The sequence below is a fragment of the Hibiscus syriacus genome, unplaced genomic scaffold, assembly GCF_006381635.1.
Source record: "Hibiscus syriacus cultivar Baekdansim isolate YM2019G1 unplaced genomic scaffold, ASM638163v2 tig00112738_pilon, whole genome shotgun sequence".
Taxonomy (NCBI): domain Eukaryota; kingdom Viridiplantae; phylum Streptophyta; class Magnoliopsida; order Malvales; family Malvaceae; genus Hibiscus; species Hibiscus syriacus.
Window position 1 is genome coordinate 3,696,680 of NW_024063392.1, and position 21,257 is coordinate 3,717,936.

Genomic DNA, 21,257 nt, shown 5'->3' on the forward strand with positions numbered 1-21,257 from the left:
TTAGTGTTGAATTTTTTTCTTCTAATAGTAGTGGTTGAAGTTAGATTTTGCATATGCAGGTTCATTATTTTTGGCCCCTAGATGGCACTGCTCAAAAGGAATTTGAGAAAATGTGGTGTCAAGTTATAAACCAGGCTGGATGAGAAGTCACATCCAGTTCTGTTCCAGTGATGTTCGGAAGGTAATGTTAATCTAAGGGCATATGTTTTAGATCCATTAATTCTAGTTTGGTATGTATAAACATGTATATGCATGTTAATAAATTTATAGTTTGGTATGTATATTTTAATTTTTGTATTTCAATCACATTTGTTTAAATTTTCTTATTTGTTTTAAATGTTCAGGTGTCATTATGTTATTTTTCATATTATTTTATCTTAACCGAATAAGATCAATTGCATATAAGACCCTATAGTTTATACACATTTTGTATTTAAGTCATTGGTTTAATTCCAATTTGTAAGTTTAATTTTACATTTATGTGAATTTAATCATCATTCTAAAGTTAGTATGTTTCTTAAATTAGTCCTCGCATTTAGATTTCTTAATTTAGTCCCTGTTTAGGATTGTTTTCTTTAATTTTGTGTATATTATTTTGCATGTTGATATGTTTATGTATAAGTATACGATGATTTATTTAGGAGTCACATAACATTATTTGCATAATTTGTATGTTACCTTCATGTGCATAACTTAACCCCTATCACATAATCAGATTTAGGTTTTTAGGTTTTAGGGTTTATAGTTTATGATTTATGATTTATTGCAAAGACATTAATTAATCGACTTGGTATCGATTTAGAGATAAGTTCAATTTAGGGTTTTATGGTTTATGGTTATGGTTTAGGATTTATGATTTATGATTTATGGTTTAGAGTTTAGGATTTAGAGTTTAGGGTTTATTATAAGGACATTAATTAAAATTTGAAGTAGTTGTATTATAGAATTTTAATATATTTTTAAAATTTTATAATTATCAATAGTGTATTTTAATAATATAATTTTAAAAAATCTAAAATTATAATATAACATTTTTCGAGCTGCTCACGAGCTTTTCGAGTCGAATATCGAGTAGCTCGTTTAGGCTCATTAAGTACTCGAGTCGAGCTCGAGTCGAGTCCATTCGATTCGAGTATTTATCGAGCCTTGATCGAGCCAATCTCGGGTAGCTCGCGATCTGTTTCGTCTCATTTACAGCCCTAGTAGGGATGACTCGAGTATCGATATAAATGAGATGAGATAGATTGTGAGTTATTTAAGATTGATTTGACCATAGTTTAATAAATATTCTATTTGAATGGACTCGACTTAGTTTTTAACGAATCGAAACGAGTTTAAACATCTTACTCAAAAAAACTTGGAAGTAACTCGAAAATATAATATATTAGATTTTGTTTTTTAAAAAAAATTAATAATAATAATAATGTGTTGATTTTTTTTAAAAGAAAATGTAATATTAAGTTTTCATATTTAAGGTTTAGGTTTGAGTTTGTGATTTCATCGAGTTAAGTTTAAGATTTTTTTTTCTATTTCGAGCTTTTACGAGCTTCAATTCATTGTTTCAAGTTCGAGTTGAGCTTGAAAATTTTAGGCTCGCGAGTTTTCGAGCTGAGTCAAACTCCATTTAGAATTTTTGAGTCAAGTCAAGCTCAGCAACACTCGAGCTCGACTCAAATTGACCCGACCCGAAATTATATATTATTCATTCGATCTAAATTCAACCCAAAAAATATACACATTCCACCGATCTAAATCTGATATGTCTTTTTGAGATAAAATTTGAACTCGACCGATCTAATCTGAAATAATATAATTGTTAAAAGATATTACTTTTATTCAATAAAAGTAAGGGTTTAATTAAAAAAATAATATAGAGGGATATATTACAATTATCCCTAAATATATAAGATAAATTTTTTTTTTCGAATCGAGTCGGATCAAATAATTTTTCACCCTAAATCCAAATCTAAACATAACCTCTACAAAAACTCGATCCGACTTAACCCAAACCTTAATTTTTTTTAAAAAAAAATATTTGATCTAATCGGAGCAGAACCAATCATATTCGGATCTTATATCCATCCCTACTAACATGCCCATGAAAATCACTCAACTCGACCGTCGTGAAAAAGACACATTTAAGAAAGGGGCGGGGGGGGGGGGTGCGTGCCGATATTTTCCCTCACGGTAAAAAAAAACCTAAGAATTTGAAACTATCAAGTTCAAATTTAATAAAATAAAATTTAAAAAATTACCTCAGAATTTGAAACTTTCAAGTTGAAATTTAATAAACATAAAATTTTAAAAATTACCTCAGAATTTGAAACTTTCAAATTCAGATTTAATAAATATAAATTTAAAGGAATTACGTCAGAATTTGAAACTTTCAAATTAAAATTACAAAATATATAAATTAAGAAACATAGTTAGAATTCTATTTTAATTTTGAAACCCTTTCACATTTTATATCATTAAAATAAAACCAATCTTTAAAGTGTTGAAGAATTTACCATCGAGATTAAGAAATCATCAAGTATCGTTAATTAATTTTACTTTTTAAATTTCAGCAATAAAATATATATAAAAAAGCTACCATTTGTATTTCAAAAACCTCAAACTTATTTCAGTGAGTTTGGGTCATTACCTGTCTGACGATTGCTCCACTGATTTCAAAACCCTCTTTCAATCCCAATCACGGCAACGCCCCGCTGATTACTACAACTCATCCCGATATAAATCCCGTTCGTTGTGCATAATTGAAATGCCGCTAGATGAAGTGCAAATGTAACGGATTTAGGGTTTCGACCCAAAAAGAAAAGCAAATCTTCAGGCGAAAGCTTAAGCAACTAAAGCAAATTATAAAGCAGGTATTGGAAGGAAAGACGACTGTTGCAGGTAATAATGATGATGAAGCTAGTTTTGGGTAAAATAGTTGTGCTTAGTTGATTGCGAGGGTGAGGATTTGGAATTTTAAATTTTACATGACATAAATATTTTATAAAATACAAGTTATGTCTCAACAAAATATTAATAAAAGTTTATGATTTTTTTAACCTTGTGATTTCATGGTGGCATTGGCCAGGTTGGTGGTGGTGGGTTATATCTTTAAGTTTTTATGATTTCATGGTGACATTGGCAATGTGTATTGTGTTTGTACTGTGACCACAAACGAAAAAAAGACAATGGGGCTGTGAAAGAGCAAAGAGAGTGAAGCTCCATACCCTCAAAACTCCGTCGGCAGCTTTTTTTCTTCATTCTTTTATTATTATTATTATTATTATTATTATTATTGGTATCAGCAGTCCCCTTATTATGAGCACGGTCCCCCATGAATCTCACAACTCATTCACTCTCATAGGGAACGGAGATGTAAATCTTATGTAACGCTCAGAGCATTAAACAATTCAAATAACTCTCTCTTTTAACATTAAATATTATTTTATATGCACGAATCAAATAATTTTTATAGTTAAAAAAATAATTACTTTTAGAGATATTGAGTTCGAATAATATATTAACATGATTATTTAAATTTTCATTGTCAAATAATTAAAAAATTTCAAACATATAATCTCTTAAAACTAATAAAAAAAATATTACTTTACAAATTCCCTCCAACTTATGTGAGATTAAGAAAAATAATTAAAAAGTATATGGTTGAGGTCAAAATTTCCACAAAATCTCACTTCCAATGACTTTCCTAGGGGTGTATTCGGTTCGGTTCGGTTCAGTTTTTTATCAAAAATTGAACCGAACCGAAATAAACGGTTTTTTCAATATTTAAACCGAAATCGAAACCGAAACCGAATAGTTAAAAAATCGAAAAAACCGAAACCGGTTTTTTCGGTTCGGTTCGGTTTTTCAATGAAAAAATCACTTGAAACTATATTTTTTTTACAAAAATTGCCTATTCGGTTTAATATGAAACAAATGGATTCCATATGGAAAACCCGAACCGAACCGAATCAAAAAAATGAAGCCTTTAAATCGAACCGAAAATCGAACCGTTTAAAGTCAAATCAAACCGAACCAAACCGTTTTACTCGGTTCGTATCGGTTTTTCGATTTTCTCGGTTTCGTTGATCACCCCTAGACTTTCCCATGTTTTCCGTTTCTCTCACACAAGTCCACTCTGGTTCAAACTTTGTATACCACCACAAAAATAGCAGCAAACCATTGCTTAAATCACGCTTTTGATTGTAAAGAGACCGCCCGCATGCCCATGAAAATCAATCACCGAGTCACTCAGCTCGACCCGTATTATAAAACGACACATTTCAAAGAAAGAGGGCTAAAGCCAAAGGGGGTGTGCTGCTATATTTCCCTAAAGAGAAAGGGACAATGGAGGAGCAGAATCATCAACAAATCCCCAGATTTGCATTGTTGCCTTTTTTATTCTCTGTTTTCACCGTTTTCCTTGCAACAGCTCAAGCGTTTGATTACGGCGATGCATTAACGAAGAGCCTCCTCTACTTTGAATCCCAGAGATCCGGCCGGTTACCTTACAACCAACGTGTCAATTGGCGAGACCATTCTGGCCTCACCGACGGATTGGAACAAGGAGTATGACCCTGATTCCCCAAACTCATTGAAATGCTTTGGTTTCCCTAACTGAACTGTTGTAGGTGGACTTAGTTGGAGGATACTACGACGCCGAGATCATGTCAAATTCGGACTCCCGATGGCTTTCACAGTAACGATGTTGTCGTGGGGTGTCATCGAATTCCGAGATCAAATCGCCGATGCCGGTGAACTAGAGCATGCTTTAGAAGCCATTAAATGGGGGACGGATTACTTCATTAAGGCACACACGAGCCCAAATGTACTGTGGGCGGAGGTTGTTCCATTTCCCAAACTTTCAAGCGAGTAAGTTTCATAATTATAAAATCTCAAACGCATAACGTTTGTTTGTTGGCTGTTGTCAATTGCCATTAGGTAGGTGATGGTGACACCGACCATTACTGCTGGCAACGACCAGAGGATATGACCACCTCACGCCGAGCATACAAGATCGACAAGAACAACCCGGGGTCGGATCTCGCAGGTGAGACGGCAGCGGCAATGGCGGCGGCCTCGATCGTGTTCAAGAAAACAAACCCACATTACTCTAACTTGCTCTTGCACCATGCCCAAGAGGTACTTGTAAAGGAAACAAATGTCATTTGTTAGCTACTTAGCTTATAAAAAAAATGACATTATGTTATGTGATGATGGTGAAATGGTTGTTGGTTTTGGTGGTGTAGTTGTTGAGTTTGGGGACAAGTATAGAGGGAAATACGATGGGAGTGTGGGGGTGGTGAAGAGGTACTATGAGTCGGTGAGCGGGTTCAGGATGAGCTGTTGTGGGCAGCGTTGTGGTTGTACGAGGCCACCGACAAGGAGGATTACTTGAACTATGTGATTAGCAAGGCTCTTGTTTTGGTGGGATTGGTTGGGCCATCTCTGAGTTCAGCTGGGATGTCAAGTATGCTGGTCTTCAAGTTTTGGCATCAAAGGTAATTCTTCTCCCTCCCTTTCAACTTTCCTTTTTCTTTCTTTTATGCAACATGACATGACATGCCTTTGCCTTTTTGTTTTCGTTGGGGTGTTTATTGTCATTTCCTTTTTATTGGGAGTTTATGATCACTTCATAATTAAAGTTATAATATATATCAAAACTTGATGAACGCATGGAAATTTATTTGATTCAATTATTATTTTTTAAAAATAAGTATATTTATTTATTTTTATACTGAAAATATCTTTATTTGTATATACAATATGTAAATGACAACGAGTGTTGATACAAGTTGTTGAGATTCAAAAATTTGAGCTTGTAAGGTCAAATTCGAATCCCGACACCGTCACTCTTGGTGGACAATATGTAAAGTCCTATGTAAATCCCAATTGGGTTTAAGGTATGCCCTGACCCTGGACTGGGGAGCCACCATTGACCTAAACTTTTGTGTATAAAAAAATACAATATGTAAATATAAAATGATGTTATATTAATTTGTAGAAATTGAATATGATCAAAATTTCATAATTTAAGTTTGGCAAGTAAAATAATTAAATTATTGGAATTAAAAAAGCTAAAGACTAAATTTGAAAGTCCGAAAGAGTAGAAGAACAAAGGGAAGAATTAGACCAATAAGATATCTGTGGTCATTTGGAAACCCCAAATCCTCATGGGATTTTGCTTTGCCTTGATTCAAACATCCAATAATAGTTTCACTTTTCACACCAAAGTGAGTAACCCCTAATTAAGGTGCCGTTTAAATATGATCCCATTACATGTGCCTATTGTAACGTAAATCTTAGATTTTATATATTCTATAAAGGTTTCACATATTAATAACTTTTATCATATGCTAAATAAAAAAAAAATACAGAATTCACTTATGTTGTTTAAAATTATTTAATTTTATATTAATATAATATTATTAGATAAATATAAATAGCTGACTGAAATTTAAAAAAAAGTTACATTCATATTATATTATTCATTCTTTTATATCTTTTCTCAACCATCTATTTATATTCATATAAATATTTTAAATTATATATATAATTGTGTCTTATTTTAAATTTTAATAAATACATAGCATTTATATCATACTCTATTTCAAAGTTTTAAAATTTCATTAATGTCAAAAATAGTATATTAGTGCCACGTAGCTTACAAGTGGAAAAGACCAGATGTGCTTAGCAGCAAAGTGTATGTGCTCCACAATTAGAGGGGATAGATAATAGATAGATAGGAGAGATGAGGAATGGAGCACCGTGGCAGATCCTGGAGTGTGTGTGATAGGGTTGTCTGAACTTTGTAAGGTAGGGCCTCCTATATTGAAAATAACCACACAATTTTTTTTATCTGGACTGATTTAAAAATATTTTTAAGATAAATATATTTTAATAATATATAATTTTAAGTGAATTATGTTTAGTATTTAAATTATTAATTTTAATCTTTTTAGTATCTAAACTTTTAATTTTTCAAAAATACATAAAGTTATTTTTTATTTTATTTTAGTACTAATCGTTAAAAATTTAATTTTTGTTTTATTAGCATCTGTTCAAAATTTATCTTTAAGTTTTGAAAAATAGAAAATTGAGGTATTAAAACGGATAATTTAAGTAATAAATACGTTAAGTTGTTAACGATGAATATAAAATGAAATAAAATTAGATGTTATGTATGATTTTAAAAAATAAAAATTTAAATATTAAAATAGATTAAAATTAATAGTTTAATTATAAATATGTAATTTACTCTAAAGTTTTCGTACAGGTACATATAAATAAATTTTCAGTTATACGTAATTAATAAAATAATAAATAATATAAAAAAGTTTAAAATTAAAAACAGGAACTTGCACATCCCGAAAACAAGCCACATCCGCAGCAGGACTTGGTCCCACTGCTAATTCCAGTGAGTCGATGCGATGTTTTATTTTTACAATTATATTTAATTTTTAAATAATATTTTTCATATGTAGAGAGAATATTTAGAATACTTTATACATATTGAAATAAATCCAATGTGTTTATAATGAATATTTCAAATGTTCTTTCGCAGTTGTTGAACAAAGCAAAACAAAAGCGGCAGGCTCACATTCTGAAGCAATACCGATCCAAAGCCGAGTACTACCTATGCTCATGTCTCAACAAAAACAATGCCACCAACGACAACATCGAACGTACCCCGGGCGGTCTTTTATACACCCGGCAATGGAACAACATGCAATACGTGTCGACGGCGGCGTTCCTTCTCACCGTCTACTCCGACTTCCTCCGCTACTCGAATGAACACCTCCAATGCCCTTCCGGGACGGTGGATCATGAAGAGATCATCAGTTTTGCAAATCTCAAGTAGATTACATACTAGGGTCTAACCCTGTGAAACATGAGTTATTTAGTGGGTTATGGTTCAAAGTACCCCACAAGGGTGCACCACAGAGGGGCATCCATACTGTCATACAGAGAAAATAAAGGGTTCATTGGGTGCACCAAGGCTATGACAATTGGTATGGTCGGGTCGAGCCGAATCCAAATGTGCTGGTTGGGGCATTGGTCGGGGGACCTGATTGTCAAGATAATTTCATGGATCAAAGATAATTATATGCAGACCGAGGCCTGCACATATAATACAGCGCCACTAGTCGGGTTTTTCGCAAGATTGTTGCAATTAGATGAAGTAGAATCGGTTGCCTCCTTTTAGAAACAATATATATATATAGGGTTGATGAGTATTGTAAGATACTTGCATGGCTGAACTAAGAGGTGTTCAAGCCCCTTGTATTATTCTACCTTCATTTGTTGAAGGTTTAAACAGTGAAAACATTACTTTACAATTATGAGAAGAGGTGAGATTGGGACTTGTCTCTAAAATTTTGCCGATAGTCCCCTCCTAAAAGTTTTAAATTTGTACAATTTAGATAGGTTCTATTAAAATCTATTTATCTCTAAAAATTTATAAATTCTTCCCAATATAAAATTATGTATCCGTCTACGTTTCATATTAGTGCATCTCATTAAAATAAAATAAAACAAGAAAAAGAAATGTTGCAATCACGCATTATGCTAATGTATATTTTATTCGAGGGTTAAATGAGACATTGGTCATACGGCATTGCTAGAATGCATATTTATCTTTAACCGCAAAGTATCATATTTTGCTTCAACTTCAAGTATCATACTATACTTCAACTTCAAGAAACAAACCTCTTTTGGACTGGAAAATAAACTTTAGCTTTGACTTACCTATTCAGTCTATTTGGATAATTGACCAAATTAAAGTTTTACTTTTACTATCATTAAGTTGGTTTAAGTGATAAGCAGCTTGATATCGCTTAAGCTCTCTCATTCGAATTCTTATGTATGCAAAAAAACCTTGCTGGGAGAAAGCCAAGTGTTCAACGTGAGTCAGTCCGGATTAATCAGGAAAAAACTTTATAACCAGGAGGGCAACCAAAAAATTTCCACTTTTACTGGTTAAAAAATAAAGGTTTTATCACTGAAGTTGAACTATACCAAATACTTAGATTGGTCCTTAACTTCTTTTTGTTAAAATTAGTACCTAAATATATTTTTTTCTCAGTTTACCCCAAAAATATATGGTGTCCAATAAAAACGTGTCCTATGTTATATTCTTACTAGTTGGTAATGTTTTTTTATAGATAAACTAGGAACAAAATGATAGTTTAAGGATCAGAAAAAGTTGAAGGATCAAGCTAGGAATCATAGTGAAATTCAAGGACCACTTTATTATTAAAACCAAAAATAAATAAATAATAGTAAAAAGTATAATTATATAGATTTTAAATATTTAGCAGACTTATATAGATTTTAATAAGTTAATGGATTCAATTATCTGTTTATATTATATAGTTTTTTTTAGTGCGAATAAAGTAAACATAATCTCAAAGCCTATACATCCTGGGCACTAGGAAAGTCATTCTGCATTGTTTCGATCACTTCTGCAGGAGGAAGGAGTGCATCTTCATGCCATACGGTAGGCTCCAAGCTAATTTCGAGAAAAGGTCTGCCACGAATTACACTCCCGAGGGTGTGCTGCAGCGACGAGTCAATAAGAACAGCAATGGGGCATCAAAGAAGACGTGCCTGCCATTGAATTCTGGTTTGAGAGCTTCGATATCATCCGATGTAACACCCACATACCGATGCGGGTGACCGATCGATTCGAGGTGTCATATTAGGGTCACCGGAAGACCCACAATAAAAATCCATGAAAAATAAATCTTGTTAAACGTGTAAAATCATAAAAACAATTTATAATTAAAATACAAGTTCAGAATTTACGATCCAAGTTATCAGCTTTTCCAGACTTATCCAAGTCATCCACTTAATTCTAAGTCGTGAGGGTACTTAGGTCATAGTATTAAGTTTTTCCCGATCATTTCAGAGTTTTAGAGTAATTCGATCATTTCAACAATTCGGATACGTATAATACTTCCATTCAGTTCAACTTGTTATATATATAATCATTTCGAGTAATTCAGACGTGTAAGTATTTTCAGTAATTTAGCCTCCGGGGTGTTCGCATGAATTAGAAATTCTAAGTCATTTTTTCTTTGAGGATATTTCAATCATTTCATTTAATTATGACATATACATTACTTTTGGTAAATTAGTCTTTAGGAGTTTATTCAAGAATCAGAATTCTAAGTCTTTACCATCTCAAAGGTTATGATCGATTAACAGTGTTATTTTCACTTTCAGGGACAATCTTATCTTTTACATCACACGAGTATTTTCGTAGTTTCTTATCCAAGTACTTTTGGCATTTAACCTTTAACGAGATTAATCATAATTTACAAGTCCTGAGACTAATTGACGTAATGATTAAATACTGAACTTAAACTTATCTCTTATTGATATTCTAGTTCCTTACACGAGTCAATTGAGTCTTATTAAGTTTATTGTCTTTAGACTGAAGACATCGAATTTCATCCATTGATATAGTTTTTATAATATTTTTTTATTTTTCAAACTATATTATAGAATATAATATTTATTTGTTTATTCATGGGGTTACATATTACAGGCCCATTACACGAAAATAAAACAGCCCACTGCATGCAAACCATTCCAGCGAGCTAGGGTTTCCAGAACCCTAGCCTCCCAAGCGGCGCCTCGTCCCACGCCGAATCTCATGGTCGTATGACTCACCTCCAACAGTCGAGTTCTCCGGCGCAAGGAAAGCACATGAGGCCAACCATCATCAACAAAACAACGCATAGAGTTCTATTTTTAAATAGGAGTCTAAAAAATAGTTGTTTTCAGTATAATAGATCCATTTGTAAACACTACGATGGGGGATAGCGCAAAAAAAAATACACAGACAAAGCAGTGAACCAAATCATTTTGTACAACTTCGAAATTGAATAAAAAGGGTAAGCATGCTCTACCTCGTTGGTTACTGTCGATCTCGCATGAGGGCCGTGATTTTTTTTTTGCATGTTGTCTCTCCCATATTTAAGCGTTGAAAGCCGATGACCGGAGTAGGGGGTGCGAAAATTCTTTTCTAGATCTACACCCCCACGAGGCTATTTTAGAAAATGGTGGTTGTTTTAGTGACGAGGGGTGTGGGCTTCAGAAAAAACGAAACTTTCAAGGTTTGCGCCGAGAACGGCGGCCGGCGCGTTCTACGGCGGCCGGCGAGGCGGCTTGAAGTGGCCATGGTGGCCGGAATCTGGGATCAGGGACCTGTTCTTCAATCTCGAAGAACAGGCGAGAGAATGCTGTGAAATGGGGAAAGGCTCACGGTTTTTGGGTTGTATCAAATGAAGGAAATAAGTTTTTTCTGAAACGATTTTTGATTTTATGCCGGTGACCCACGTGTTTTTAATAAATTAGGGTAGACTACCCTTTTGGTCCCTCGCAGCTTCTAAAGATTATCTTGACCCCGATATTGCTTTGAATTTTGACCTCTAGCCTGCAATTCTTTCATTTTAGTCCTTTCTCGGGATATTAGTTTTAATTATCTTTTTATTACATATAATATTATATATATTTATATTATATTTTTTTTTAACATTCGTATACATTATTTAGTATAGTATTATTTCATTTATATGTTATATATATATATATGTACACATTTGTATTTACCCTATTTTTTACTTCTTTATATTATATTTATTTACATTATTATTTTTTTCTATATTATTATTTTTCCCTCCCTCTATATTTAGCTATTATATAAGGGTATTAATGTTATTATATGTTCGTATTAACTTTATGTGTTTACTTTATACGCTATTATGTTACACTTTTTTTTATTATTGTTTATATATATTTTCTTATTTCATTTTCATTTTTTTTATTAGTTACATGTACATATTGATTATGGTGATTTATTTTAGTTTTTAGTTTTATTTATTTATTACTATTATATATATCCTTTTATTTTTCCCATTGTTTATATCTTTATCATTATTACCACCATATACATTATTTTTATACTCGTATTTTCCTCATCTTATTTGTTTTCCATTTTACCTTAGGTGTTTTTATTTGCATTCTTTATCTAATATGTGTCTTGATTTCTAAGGGTACAATTTAAGCAATCTGAGGTAGTAATTTGGACCGTCATTTTACATTTTAATTTAAATTTACATTTCTTAATTAAGACAACTGGATTACGTAGTACCGAAAGGGCGGTTCAAGGGTGCTAATCCTTCCTTGACCGTAACCGACTCCCGAGCCCGATATAGTTCTGGTAAGACGCAGATCAGGTAAGAAGTAGGGTATCCGATCAACCCATTTATTTTTAAATAAATGATCGGTGGCGACTCCAATCCACATTTTTCTAAGTCGAAGCCCAATTCCGGGGCCCAACTGAAAGACGGTTGCGACAGCTTGGCGACTCCGCTGGGGACACAGGTAAGTGAGTCAGGCTAAGGTAATTTCCAGTTGTCTTTTTAACGAAAAGGGTAAGTTTAAATTTTAAGGTAATATTTCGATCTTTATTACTTATTTTTGATTATATTTTTCGAGTAAATAGTTGGACTGACCGTTTTCTAATGATTTCAGCTTTCCAAACATTTTCATCTAAGGCTCTAGACCCGAGCTCCGAACCCTATTTTAAGTGGGGGTGAAAGCGACGCCTTCGTGTGAATTTATTCACCGTGGGCCTAGCAAGTAGCCTTCGGGATTCATATACCTTATGTCTTCGTGTGAATTTATTCACCGTGCGGGCATAAGGGAATGTGTCCCCTCGAGTTTAACTTAGTCCATACAAGCCTGTGATGGGTTTAGGACTAAGGGTCTGGCAAGCCCAAGGGGGCACCGACAAGGAAAAACTCGGGTACCGTTTTTAAAACCTAAACCGGGAGACCATGAAGAATTAGAGCCTACCCCAAAACCACGTTCCAAAATTAGGATTTTTTACCCTAACCATGTTTTTGTTGCGTTTTTTTTTTTCCGTCATTTTTATTTGTATTCTTATTTTACTAACGTTTTTGCCTTTGTGTTTGTTTTCTAGCATTTGCATCATTACAAGAGGCTATTGATCCCTAAAAAGCGTTTGTTATACACAAAATAATTCGAATTAATGGACAAAGGTGTTGTAATACAAGAGATTGAAAACGCTGAGGCACGACTATGGTCCGAGAAGGCTCAGAAGGAGAAGGGAGACAGTCTTCAGGGAAACTATGGTCAGAACTGGTTAGTTATGCCGCTGTCAGCCTGAAACAGAATAATGTCCAAGAGCTGCGAAACATTTGGGACAGTTGGAAGAATGACAGAAAGCAGAAGTTCAGCCAACGATATGGTGATATCGCCCTCTTGCTCCATGTCAAGACTGATGAGCCCTTGCTCCGAGCATTAATTCAATTCTGGAACCCGGGATATAGTTGTTTCACCTTTAACCAGGAAGACATGGTGCCTACTATCGAAGAGTATACTACTCTATTGCACTGCGAAAGCATCAAACTAGAGAGGGCATATATTAAACATATCAAGAGTCAGCCCTTCAAGAACGGACTGGCCAGGATTGCAGGGGTTGATGAAAAGTGGGTGACTGATCGACTCCGGCACAAAGGTAGCGGGGAAGGAATCGAGTGGATCCATATAAAGCAACTAATGAAAAACCCCCCTGATGAGTGGAAGACTATAGACCTTTTTGCACTGGGTCTGTACGGTTTAATCATATTTCCGAAGGCTTTGGGGTGCATTGACGCTGCCGTGGTGGAATTATTTGAGCAACTTTCTAAACGAGTTAACCCAGCACCAGCCATCTTGGCTGAGACCTTTCGATCGCTCAACCATTGCCGAAGAACTGGCGGAGGAAGATTCACCGGGTGCATTCAGCTCCTTCAGGTCTGGATTCACAGCCACTTCTGGAAGACTGACGGGGTTGCCTACCGCCGTTTCAGCACCTATTCACCTCTAGGTGAATTATTACCTTAAAATGGCATGAAGGCGCTTCAAAAGAAAAATGGATGAAGGTCTTTACGCACCTTCAAGACCGAGATATTATCTGGAGAGCCCCTTGGTTACCTCAGCGATGTTCTTTTTCGTGTGGTGACTCCGACACTGTGACCTTACTTGGACTTTGGGGAGCAGTCGGGTATGCTCCGTTATTAGCACTTAGACAGTATGGAGCACGTCAGTTTGTCCCAGCAACATGCAGTTTAGCTAGGTCAGAGTTTGAGTATCACGGCGACAGCTATAAGAAGATGATCAAAGAAGCAGCCGATTCGTGGAGGAAAGTATTCCGAATGGATGTTGTAGCTGCCAGAAGCATGCTCACTCCAGATTATATGGAGTGGCGAAGATTGAGAAAGAATGACAATGTCCCGGTGCCAGACTGTGATGACACCCGGACCATGGAAGAACATCTCAGACATGTCCCTTCTGAACTCGAGATAGCCAAGACCGAGTTTGAAGCCGTGAATAATGAGCTGAAGCAAAGAATAAAGGAACTTGAAGCTGAGCGTTATCAGTGGAAGCTTGATGCTGACTCTCAGAAAGATCGGGCAGAAAAACTAGAAAAAGAACAAAAAAGAGTCCGTTTTGAGCTCGAAGACTTGAGAAAGGGGTATCAAGATAAGGTCAAAGATAACTCCAAGTTGAAGGTAACCTCTGAATACTGGAAAGACGAAGCTCATAGCCTGAAAAGGAAGTTTGAGGGGCCTGATGAGAAAGCTTGGAAGGAACAGATGAAGACTGCCCAAAGACGCTTGGCAGATAGTCAATATCAGAACCAGCGCTTGAGAGTTCGGGTAGCTGACTTAGAAAAACAACATGAGAAAGATGGCAAGACAATAGCTGAGAAGCTATTATAGGGTTCAAGAGACAAGCAACGAGCTTCAGATAGTGCCTTTCGACGGAGGATTACAATGGCGTTTTCGTTGGGAACAAGCACAGCGAAGGGTGAGGCCCGAGACGCAACCATCCGAGATTTCCTAGATCAAGTGCAAAAGCAGCCCGTCATCTTCACGGTCTAGCAAGGGAAGCTGGTGTGGTTCGACAAGGCATTCAACCAGTGACAGATGAAGGCAGAAGCTTGTCAACCTACTGGAAGCTGTTCGGGGTCTAGAGGATTTAGTCCGAATGTACCTTTAATTTGTTTTTATGTCTCTAAAAAGATAAAACATTTTTGTCTGAATAAGGATTATTTATAATAATGAACACTTTTATGGATCAATGCCTCCAATTGCATACATCATGCATTGCATTTCTTGCATTTTATATTTCATGTGTTTTATATATATATATTTTTTTTTTCTCCATGTTTTTACATTCGTATTAACCAACAGAATATGTCTCAGACACCGAGCTTACCACCACAAGATCAGATACACATCACCCGCACAATACTCGAGCAAAAAGAGACAAATGGAAGCCAGAATGGAGAAGATCGAAGAACACATGGCAAGACTTCAAAAGGAACTAGAAGACAAGATGGCTCAGAACAGTGAAAGTACTCTTGAGTCCATCAGAAAAATCAGGAGTCCTTGGTCGACCAAATCGTAGCCAAGTTGTCAGGTCTACAGCAAGCTAGTGCATCAGGGGGCATCTCTTCCGAGGGGGTGGCCATACCACCAACCCCGCAAGTGGTTCTCTCACCCGGAATATTACCCGGGGACGCATCTGCTACTAAAGGGAAAGCAGCACTACCCGGGGACTCATTCGCTACCAAAGCGAAAGTTGCACCTGTGAAGATACAAACTTCTACAATCATCCCTGATGATCATCCGGATGATTATAATGTCCCAGACTTTGACGAGGAAGATAAAGCCAAAAAGATGGAAGAAAGATAAAATATTAGAAGATCAAATAAAGATGGTCCAGGGAGACCATGATTATTATGGATGGACGCAATGAAGCTAAGCCTAGTTCCAGACTTGGTGCTTCCACCAAAGTTTAAAGTTCCTGAGTTTGAGAAGTTCGACGGGAACAGTTGCCCTTCGGCCCATATTACTATGTTCTGTCGAAAGATGACAGGATATGGCGGGAATGACCAACTCCTGATCCATTGTTTTCAAGAGAGCCTGTCCGGTTCAGCTATTCGGTGGTACAACCAGCTTAGCCGAACTCATATCAAGACGTGGAAAGACTTAGCCAAGTTCTTGGAGCAGTATAAGATATCAACGATATGAGACCAGACCGGGTCATGCTACAAAGCCTAGAGAAGAAACATAATGAGAGTTTCCGACAGTACGCACAGAGATGGAGGGATTTATCTGTGCAAGTTCATCCACCCTTGGATGAAAAGGAAACAAGAAAGCTATTTGTACAGACCTTGAAGGCACCTTACTTCGGGCATTTGGTAGCAATCACGTCAGGGAGTTTTTCAGATTTAGTCATGGCCGGTGAAATGATCGAGTTGGCCATTAAACAAGGGAAGATTGAGGGAGGAGACTCCAGTAAAAAGCCTCCCATGAAAAACAAGGAGCGAGAGATCAACAATGTGAACACCTACAACGTCAGCAAGGGGTTACGATCTCAAGCTCAAATTCCACAGCAGCTGTACCATCCGGTACTTCTAGACAGAACCAGAGAGAACCAAGAAGAGAAGGGAAAGGGAACAGTTTGACCCCATTCCCATGACGTATAAAGAATTATACCAACAGCTCTTCGACACTCATGCAGTGTCGCCTTATCCTATGAATCCAATAAATCCCCCTTACCCGAAATGGTATGACGAAAGCGCCCACTGCGAATACCATGGCGGTGTGCAGGGGCATTCGATTGAAAGTTGTCTCGCATTCAGAGACTTGTGCAACGAATGCGTAACAAGAATTGGATCACTTTTAACTCCGGAGCACCAAACGTCGCCCAGAATCCCTTGCCCAATCATCAGGAGACAGGAATCAATGCCGTTACACCGAGGGGGGCAAGAAGGTTAAATCAAGTGTTTCAGAGATCAAGTCTCCTTTGGCTTGGGTATGGAGCCAATGGTGAAGGCAGGGCTTCTTGCACCATATCCAGATACGACAGAAAATGAAGATGGTAACCATTGTTGTTACACAACAAAGAAGGGCATAAAGTGCAAGATTGTCCAGAGCTCAATTGTTAGTCCAGCTCATGATGGATCGAAAGGAGTTGGAATTTTACGAAGAAATTCAAGATTCTTGGGAAGCAGATGTTTGTGCCACCGGAGAATCATCAGATAGAAAATTTGGTAGGGGTAATCCTTTGATAATTACCCCTAAGGCAAGCATGACAGTGAGAACACCAGCCAAGGTGGTAATCTCCGCACCGCGGCCTTTTCAATATAAGGACAATCGGCAAGTGCCATGGAAGTACGAGTGTCAGGTGAGCACTTCCGGAGGAGGCAATAGTAAAGTGGGGCAAAGACCACTGGAGCCATTCAAAGAAGATGTGCTAGTCGTCAATGAACCTATAAAGGAGGAAGAAGCTAAAGAGTTCAAGATCTTGAAGCACAGCGAGTACAACATTGTAGAACAGCTCCACAACTTACCTACACGTACTTCAATGCTAGCACTATTTTTAAGCTCGAAGCACACCGAAAGCGTTGTTGAATGTCCTTAATCAAACGTTCGTGCCACAAGACATACCAGTCAGCAAGATGGATCGACTGGTGAACAATATTCAAGCTGATAATCTCATCTCGTTTTCAGATGATGAGATTCCATCCGGAGGAAGAGGCCGAACAAAGGCGTTACACATTACTACCTACTGTAAGGGGCACGCTTTACCAAGTGTCTTAATAATGGTTCAGCCTGAACGTGATGCCTTCGATTACATTGAAGAGGCTACCAGTAGATACCTCTCATATGAGACTTGTCAGAATGTGGTCCGAGCATTTGATGGGACCAAAAGAGAGGTAATTGGAAAGATTGAGGTACCATTGACCATCGGACCAGCCACCTATGATGTTGAGTTCCTTGTGATGGATATCATGCCGTCCTATAGCTGTCTTTTGGGAAGGCCGTGGATTCATCAAGCAGGTGCAGTACCCTCCACGTTGCACCAGAAAGTTAAATTTGTCATTGATGGGGCCTTAGTAATTGTCAACGCTGAGGAAGATATCGTAGCAAGCGTGACCACAGAGGCTCCATACATCGAAGTAGGCGAGGAAGCGGTAGAATGTTCGTTCCGTTCCCTGGAATTTGTGAATGCCACATTCGTGGCAGAAGGAAAAGAATCCCAAGACCTCGACTCTCCAAAATGCACAAGGATGGAGATCAAGCAAACCCTAGGCCAAGGCGCAAGAACCGGGAGAGGTTTTGGAAATGTTTGCAAGGAATGATCAACCCTGTACGTCCTATCCCAAAATTAGACCAATTTGGGCTCGGTTTTCAGCCCTGTTATCATGAAAAGAGAAAGGGATCCAGAAGAACCGGAGAGAAGGATAGCCAGATTAACTGGAAACGAACTCCAATGGAAGCCTATGACATTCCCGCCGCTCTTCAGAACATTTAAGTCAGGTGGTTATGTTTGAGACCACCATGTCCGAGTTACAAACGGCTCTGGAAGATCTGAGCGTTAATGCCGTGACCACAGAAGATGTTGACAACGGAGATAGATCCGGGATATGCCTTCTGCCACATGGTTCGTGCCTAGCAGTTGGTCGGTGGAAGAACTACCTGTGGTTTACAAGAATCTTTCAGAGTAATATTCGAACTATCCCTATTTGCCTATACCGGGGCAATAGGTGATCTTTTGTAAGGGTGAATAAATGTTTTGTTTAAGTTTAATAAAGGATGCATTTTCTTTTCCATGGCAAACAAATTTTTTTATTTATTATCTATCTCCCTCATTCCAGTACTTCATTTCCAGTTACTCTCAAAGTTAGTTCTTGACCATTCCGTGTGGGATATTATCCTCTCACACATACACATCTTCCTCCTTTCAGGTTCCCAGATAACAATAATGTGGGCACTAATGACCCTGATCCGGAGGTGGATTTTGAATCAACCATTTGTCTTGGGGAATTTGAAGAATGCGATAATGAAGAAGGGTACAACTTGCCTACCGAATTGTTGAGAATGATAGAAAAAGAAGAAAAGCAAATACTGCCACATGAGGAGGCGATCGAAATCTTAAATTTGGGCACTGAGGAAGATCGAAAGGAGGTTAAAATCGGTACAACTCTTTCGACTGAAGCAAAAAAACCTGATAGCCTTACTTCAGGAGTACGAAGATGTGTTTGCTTGGTCGTATCAAGACATGCCGGGACTAGACACAGATATGTAGTTCACAAACTGCCAATCAAACCAGAATTCAAACCAGTGCAGCAAAAACTGAGAAGAATGCGACCAGAAATGCTCCTTAAGATCAAGGAAGAAGTCAAGAAGCAATTTGCCGGTTTTCTCCAAGTAGCCAATACCCTGAATGGGTGGCCAACATAGTGCCTGTGCCGAAGAAGGACGGGAAAGTACGCATGTGTGTCGATTACCGGGACCTTAATAAGGCCAGTCCCAAGGACAACTTTCCTCTGCCACACATAGACACTCTGGTGGACAATACAGCCGGGAACGCTACTTTCATTCATGGATGGATTTTCGGGTACAATCAGATCAAGATGCATCCCGAAGACATGGAAAAGACCACTTTCGTCACAATGTGGGGAACTTTCTGTTACAAAGTGATGCCTTTCGGATTAAAGAATGCTGGGGCAACATATCAGAGAGCTATGGTGACCCTGTTCCACGACATGATGCACAAAGAAATCGAGGTTTATGTCGACGACATGATTGTCAAGGCACAGACCGAGAGTGAACATGTCAAGAATCTGAGGAAGCTTCCAGAGATTGAGAAAGTTCCAACTGAGACTAAACCCTAGCAAGTGTACCTTCGGGGTAACATCTGGAAAACTACTAGGCTTTATAGTCAGTAGGAGAGGCATACAGGTCGATCCAGATAAGGTTAAGGCTATCCAGAATCTACCTCCACCACGAACCCAAAAAGAAGTCCGAGGTTTTCTGGGCAGACTAAACTACATAGCTCGGTTCATCTCTCAGTTAACCGACAAATGTGACCCCATCTTTCGTCTCCTCCGAAAGAATAGCCCTGGGGCATGGGATAAAAACTGTCAGATTGCATTCGAGAAGGTAAAAGAGTACTTGTCTCACACTCCTGTCCTGATGTCCCCTATCCCAGGAAAACCTCTGTTTTTGTATCTCTCCATATTCGAGAACTCCATGGGGTGTGTTCTGGGTCAACACGACGAGTCTGGAAAGAAGGAAAGAGCCATCTACTACTTAAGCAAGAAGTTCACCGATTGCGAGGTCCGATATCCTCCTATGAGAAGGTCTGTTGTGCCCTGGTATGGGCTACAAAAAGGCTTCGACAATACATGTTGTATCACACCACTTGGCTGATTTCCAAGTTAGACCCTCTAAAATACATGATGGGTGTACCTGCTCTATCCGGAAGGCTAGCCCGATGGCAGATGCTTTTGTCTGAATTTGACATCGAATACGTAAGCCAAAAAGCGGTAAAAGGCAGCGCCATATCCGATTTTTTGGCAAGCAGAACTGATGAGAGCTATGAGCCGCTGGACTTTGATTTCCCGACGAGGACTTAATGGCCATATCTTTAGAGGAAGCAAGCATTTCAACGGACGGTTCCTGGAGAATGCACTTCGATGGGGCATCAAATGCACTAGGACATGGCATCGGGGCAATTCTAGTCTCCCCAGAAGGGAGTCACTACCCATTTACCAGCAGACTGACTTTGATTGTACCAATAACATGGCAGAATATGAAGCCTGTGTCTTGGGAATTCGGGCTGCACTGGGGCAAAATATAAAGACTTTGCGGGTGTATGGAGACTCAGCTTTAGTAGTCTATCAGCTCCGAGGAGAGTGGGAAACCAAGGATATAAAGCTGTTGGAGTACCGAAAACTAGTGTTGGATCTGCTCGAAGAGTTCGACGAAGTCACCTTCCACTACGTGCCTAGAGAAGAAATCAAATGGCTGACGCTCTAGCTACCTTGGCAGCCACATTCAAGGCTGGCGGGGAGTCTGAAATGATGCCAATTAACATGCAGTCGTATGAGTACCCAGCTCTGTTACCAAATTGAAGAAGTGAAAGACACTAAGCCTTGGTACTACGACATTCTGCAGTATATCAAGCATCGGAGTTATCCAAAAAAACCACTGAAATCGAGAAGAGAACCCTTAGAAGGTTGGCAGCTGGATATGTCCTTGACAGAGAGGTTTTATACAAGAAAAGCCATAACCAAGTTCTGTTAAGGTGCGTCGATGCTGAAGAGGCAAAAACAATAGTGGGAAGAAGTACATGATGGGGTTTGTGGAGCACATGCAAATGGGCAT

General features: G+C 37.8%; 1 pseudogene; it reads left to right on the forward strand.

The window, feature by feature from the left end:
- Window positions 1-4,159: 4,159 nt before the first annotated feature.
- Window positions 4,160-8,210, forward strand: LOC120182826 (annotated as a pseudogene).
- The last annotated feature ends 13,047 nt before the right edge of the window (window positions 8,211-21,257 follow it).